The sequence below is a fragment of the Photinus pyralis genome, unplaced genomic scaffold (assembly GCF_008802855.1).
Source record: "Photinus pyralis isolate 1611_PpyrPB1 unplaced genomic scaffold, Ppyr1.3 Ppyr1.4_LG8, whole genome shotgun sequence".
Lineage (NCBI taxonomy): Eukaryota > Metazoa > Arthropoda > Insecta > Coleoptera > Lampyridae > Photinus > Photinus pyralis.
In genome coordinates this window covers 8,866,129-8,873,132 of record NW_022170819.1, presented here as the reverse complement: position 1 = coordinate 8,873,132, position 7,004 = coordinate 8,866,129, and positions in this window count along the sequence as shown.

Here is a 7,004-nt window from a genome sequence, read left to right as displayed (position 1 = left end):
ACTTTTTATAATTGAATCATCACAAAATGGTGTAAGTGAACTTTTTGATTTTGATTTATGTATACGAAAAACACAGAATAGGATTTTTAAATTACAAAATTGCAAAAATTCAAGATTTCAGAATGATTATTAACCTCATAAAAAACTACTACTGCAATATTTCAAAGTTATAACAAAAACCAAAAGTTTTTAATAACTATTAATAATTTTACAGTTATAATCACTGGCATCACTGCCTCGAAATGGTTACAACGCCTGTTTGAAAAATTTAAGGTTTAAAAATCCTAATACTCACCAAACCTTTAATATTTCAGTTGCAATATTTGAGAAATTTATGAACCCAAAGTTTAAAATTCCAATATTTCAATTTTTCCAAAAATCAAAAATGTTTATTTTTGTTGTGGTTTTGAGAATCTGCTCATTTTTGAAACCTTTTGATTTGAATTGCGTCTATACTGCCTGAATCTCAAAACTTTAACTAGGTATATAAAACTTTAACTATAAAATTTAATTATATAAACAGTTTTCAAGGTCACAAGTAAATAATTGTTTGTTCTAAGATTTCAAAATTCCAAGATACACGAAATACACGAATATTTTGACATTGTAATGCCTCAACGTTTATAAGTTTCTAATTTTCAACTTCACTATTCCACAAAAACGAAGTCTTAAAAACTTAAAATTTGAGAATGTTAGGTCTTTGGATCAATTTCGAAATAGTGATATATCGGAATCTCACAATTTCGGAGTCTCAACACTCCAACTTCAACATAATACAAATTTCAAAACCTTAACGTGTCAAAGAGAAATCCAAAAATTTGATTTTCGTCAACGAAGAATATTTTAGTCTGTTCGCGTATTAATTAACAAAAAAAATTGTCTCGTAAATTTCGACGACGATGTTGATCTTGATTATAAACAATATCAAATCTGTGCCGCAGCTTTACACACGCCATTTAGGCGAAAGTCGCAGAAAATCAGGTGATAGCATCTGAAATATTCAGTTGATGTATATTTGATTTTATTGAAACCGAATATATTAATCAGCGCTTCATTACCCGAGTTCCTGATTATGTAAATTGATCAAACACATTTATAAACCATAAAATTTTTATGCTAATATCCCGATAAGCTACCGGGAAGGAGTTTGAGGAACCCACAAATTTGAATACGTAAGTAGAGCTTGGGACGTCAATTCTGAATAAGATGTCGCTTTTTATTGCCCACTTATTTCCAATACTCGGAGTTATTTCTGCATAAATAGTAATCCAGTGTTTGTCTTAAGATTGACAAGTACCACTTAAATATTCTTTAAAAAGTGGATTTACGAAGGAACTAGCGCACCTGCTCCTTTTTGTAGATTAACGTAATGTTGAAGAATTTTTTGAAGGCGCAACCTTTAATTTAGCGCAATTCGCGCACGGGGAAAGTGATAATAAATATTAATCTGCAATTAGGTGGGCGTTTAAAAAATTATGCAACATGAGCTAAGATCCAATCAGTGTCGGATGAAAAGTAATTAATAATTTATTAAACAATTTTTTCAATTCCAGTACTCGAGTGTCCATAATCTGCGAAATTGCAATGGTCGTTTAGCATTAAAATTTAAATTTATGTAGAATTATTCCTTGGCTAGTTCGGTCGACGCCTTCGCACTATTCCATTTATACACTCCGATTCTTATTAAACACAAATTTAGGCCGTAATTACTTTAGGTTTCACTTCTGGACACCTGTCGCAAGTGTTTATTTTTCCTTTTCGAGTTCACTTGTTCGGAATTGCCCGAAACCGTCCCATTATTTCACGTCGTTAAAGATGACCACCAGCAAGTAAGACGAAATCCGAATAACTGCAGCAGCTTTTTATGCACGCAAACCGCTCGAGGTAACCTTTAATTATTGTTTGGCCATTAATAGATGGCGGAATTTGCTACCATATCCTCAGGACGACCATTAACTGTCACAGTAAGGCCTCCAACCCTTAATTAAACTCAATAAAAATCGCAAAAATTGAGCTCAACGTCAAAAGCAATCAGCAAAAATGTCGCTGCAGACTAACTGAGAAAAATAATGAAAGACAATCAGCGGAGAATTTCCAACAATTAATTACCCATTTCATTATTTTAATGGTTATAATAAAGCATTAAAGGAAATTGTGTTCTAATTTTAATATCGATGAAGTTAATTGGATATTAAGTCTCGAAGTTATTTTGCTTTAATTTTAATTAATTTTTTTTAGCCGTTACCGGTGTAGAGTGTTTTTAAAAACGCTATGGTAAGTAAGAGATATTGAACCATCTATAATGGTGTTCATTAATTAAACGCCGTAGCGTAAAAAATTATTAATTTAAACCAATTTATTATATACTATGTTGTTTGCACGTCACAACGGATTAGCGAATTCTAAATCTGAATCGTCCTTGATAGGGATCATCAAAGTGTGAGATTTTTAATTTCCGACTGAACGCGTAGACGCCACCTCATTGACACCTACCTACCTTCATACTTAACTGTAGCTGACCGTTAATTTAGGGCATTTTCGCAATTGGTTACATAATTAAATTATTGGCTTTCCCACGTATAGACCAAAGGCGATCGTGAAGCTGAAAAATTATTCGTTAATTTCGGATAGCAGGAACTTTATCTAAACGCATCGTATAAATTAAGCGTGCCGTTATGAAAAAAAAAACCGAACACAATCGCGACCGCTAATTAAAATTGGAAATGGACATTTAATGTGGATATTTCCTCGAGCCGTTTCCTTAGTTCGTTTCAAATGCGCATATTAAATGCAGGAAGCTGTCGAAATTGGTTTGCATTATTAATCACGTTTATTGCAAGACGGGAGGATGCAATCTGATATGTCGATCAAGTCCACCTTTCAGATCTCTTGACTACGTTGAGGATCTTAATCAAACAGATACGTTTGTATATATAAATTCCTTTAGGAACGATCTGGAAAATTAAAAATATTCTGGGTCTCAAAACTTGGATTTCGATATCCCCGCACCTACAGAAAATGGGGAACGGTGTGTTCACAAAGCCATTTTAGGGCACCCTGTAGATACATTGTCGCCCTTTGCTTAAATCCTCTCTGGCTTGTGACGGCCGGCGCTTTGGTACTTGATACCTAAAACCTAGAACCCGAAACTTAGACGATTTGAAAGTCGAAGCTTGAAACCTGAAACTTAAAACCTGAGATTGCATTTTAGTTGCTCTTGAAATTGCGTTAAACAGCCGGATTTTATATACAGTTATTCCCCACTCTACGATTTTCTTTGGGAGTGATCCCTGTAATCCATGATCTTAAACCTGCCAGTTATAGTCAGAAACCTAAAACCTGAAACTTGAACTCTGTAGCACGAAATCGAAAACCAGTAATCTGCCACCTAAAAACTGAAACAAAAAACCTAAACTTCAACCTTCAAATTGGTAATTGGTAATAAATCTGAACTTCTAACTTAAGGTCATAACACTAGGAACATGACACTGAAACATAGGCCTGTTTTAGAGTTTAGATTTTAGGATACAGACTTCACCAGGTGAGACGAATTCAAATTTCACAATCAAAACCTCAATGCAAACACTGAACTCCTGAATTTTGAGCCTGCAGCGGGAATTGGTAACGTCAAACTTTGAAAACTCACACATAGAAATTTAAACGTCAGAAGTAAAGATTCCGGATTTAAAACTAAAGGGTCTTCGGCAAACATTTCGTGCTTCACATTACAGACTTTTGCAAGCCTAGTCCTGCAGACAGTAATTAAACATCCGACATCAGCTGTCCAAAGTAACAACCAGAACTTTTACCCCCGATTCCCTACACCAAATATATTAGAGCCAAACTTCACAAACCAAACATTTCTCCACGTCAAATAAGTAACTCTTTCAAGATTTTTCCAGTATTATTTAATGGAATCCCACGTTTAAAATTAATAATTGTGTATTTCAAATTGAATCATAAAATTGAAACCCCGAACACAAACTATTCAATAAACAAGTACAAATTGTGCACAACTTTTGTGCAGATAAAGCGCATTTTTTTTAACCGAAGTATCTTTTCTTTTGACATCACCAATGGATATATTCCTTGCAGACGTATCAATCGCCCTTTGTGAGTACCCTCCTCCGATAATCCGTTCATGAGGTATAAGGAAATATACCCGATCACGATAAGAGGTCGAGAGGAGGGCTATGGTTGGTAGAAATTAAATCCTTTCGTTGAGACCTTTCATTAGAGTACCATGAAGGATAAGACTAGTTTCACTCCACCCCCCTCCCCCTCCCGCCGGACTTTGATAAGAGGACAGAAAGAAGGGCAGTAGTTGGTAGAAAACGGTTCCTTTCGTTGAAACCTTTAATTAGAATACAATGAGAGATAAAATTAATTTTTAACCCCCCCTCAGGGCTCTTCGCTCACTGATCTCGAAAAAGAGTCACACGGGAAAGTTATAGTTTGTACAAACCAATTTATTTCGATGAGACCTTTCATTAGAATACCATGAAGGGTAGTACATGTCCCCCCCCCCCCCACATTTTCCAAAGTTTAATTTGGCACCACTAAAGGCATGCGTATGCAAAATTGGTTGTGGTATGTAAAAGTTATGCACGTTTTACTTTCAAAACAACATCCAGGAAATAATTCGTGGGGGGGGGGGCTTTTAAAGGTATAGGCTACCTAATGGAAAAAAATCCAGGACTCTCGGACCATTCCCCTAGATGTAGTTCGAAACGGCAGAAGTGGGTCAGGACGGACTGACGAACGGACAAAACGCTAACAATAGAACTTTTTTTTTATTCTTAAGAAATGCGCTAAAAAATCTGAACCCCTTAAATCTCTAATTTGAAGCCTGCCTCAAGAATATTTCAATCTGAAACTTGGAACCTGAAGCGCGAAAAAAAAGTTTAATCGTGACTAAAAACTGAAGCTTGAAACACAAAGTCTGAAACTTGAAGCTTGAAAATTAAAGCTTAACTTGACTTAACTTGATACATGAAGGTGGAGACCTAAAACCTAAAACTCAAAACTTGAAGTCTGGAACTTGAAACATACACCTGAAGTTTGAAACCAAAAACTTAAAACCTGAAACCTGAAACATAAAACCTGAACCTTGAAATTCTATACTCGAAACCTGAAACTCGAAACTTGAAACTCGAACCCTAAAACTTGAAACCGGAAACTTGAAACCTATGAAACCTATGTCTTAAAATCCAAAGCTTGAAATCCGAATCGTAAAACTTGAAACCTTAAAGTTAGAACATGAAACATGAAATAAATCTCAAACTTGAAATCATGAACCTGCGGCGTGACAATTGCAGCCTGAGAACCTGATACTTAATGCTTCTTAAAGTTCAAGTTTCAAGCTTCGTGCTTCAATTTGCGGACTTTAGGTTTTGGGCTTCTGACATCACATCTTACACCTGTAGATATGAGGCATTCGTCAAGCCTCCGAACTAAATCCTCAATTCTCAGAACTAAATAAACCATATTTGACAACGCAGAACACTCAACGTCAAATTGGAAGGTTTGCCAAGATGTCAGAGTCTTTATTTCAAGAAAACATTCGGTTTAAACTTAATTGATTTCATAAATCAAATGTTGATAAATTAATATTTGAGATATAAAATTTGAAACCTCTAACCAGAATGATAAGTACTTTAAGTAGAAAGCCTATAGTCTGTAAACCCCTAACTTGAACCTGAAACGTGAAACATAGAAACCAAAACTTGAAACTTGAAGCTAGACTCCTGAGACTTAGAGGTTATGAAGTAAGTCTCTAAGTCCTAGGTTCCCGCTACAAACTTTTGAGTTTTTAACATCGCCCCCCTCGTCTTCACTCACTTAACACCTGAAATTTAAAAGCCGAAACTCGAAACCTGAAAACTGGAATCTAAAACCTGGAACTTGAAACTTTAAACCGGAAATTCGAAACGTAAAACTCGAAATCTGAAACTCGAAACTTGCAACTGCAAATCTGACACTAAATCAACCTGAAAATTGAAACCCGAAACTTGAAACTTGAAGCTTAAAACCTGAAGCTTGAAACCCGAAACTTGAAATCTGAAACTTGGAACCTGAAACGAAACTTGAAACCTGAAACTTGAAACCTAAAACTTGAAACCGGAAACTTGAAACCTGAGACTTTAATCCAGAAATTCTAAACGTAAAACTCGAAACCTCCAACTGCAAATCTGACACATAAATCAACCTGAAACCTGAAACTCGAAACCTGAAACTTGAAACCTGAAACTTGAAACTTGAAACTTGAAACCTGAAACTTGAAACCTGAAACTTGAAACCTGAAACTTGAAACCTGAAACTTGAAACCTGAAACTTGAAACCTGAAACTTGAAACCTGAAACTTGAAACCTGAAACTCGAAACCTGAAACTGAAACCTGAAACTTGAAACCTGAAACTTGAAACTGAAACTCGAAACCTGAAACTCTAAAGGAAAAAACTGAAAGAAAACGAAACTCGAAACCTGAAACTTGAAACCTGAAACTTGAAGCTTGAAACCTGAAACTTGAAACCTGAAACTTGAAATCTGAAACTTGAAACCTGAAACTGGAAACCTTCAACTGCAAATCTGACACCTAAATCAACCTGAAACTTGAAACCTGCAACTGGAAATCTGACACGTAATGAACCTGAAACTTGAAACTTGAAACCTGAAACTCGAAACCTGAAACTTGAAACCTGAAACTAGAAACCTGAAACTTGAAACCTGAAACTTGAAACCTGAAACTAGAAACCTGAAACTTGAAACCTGAAACTTGAAACCTGAAACTTGAAACCTGAAACTTGAAACCTGAAACTTGAAACCTGAAACTTGAAACCTGAAACTTGAAACCTGAAACTTGAAACCTGGAACTTGACACCTGAAACTTTAAATCTAAAACTCTAAATCGGAAACTTTAAACCTGAAACTTAAAACCTGAAACTTGAAACCTGAAACTTAAAATCTGAAACATGAATTCTGAAAGTTGAAAACTGAAACTTGAAA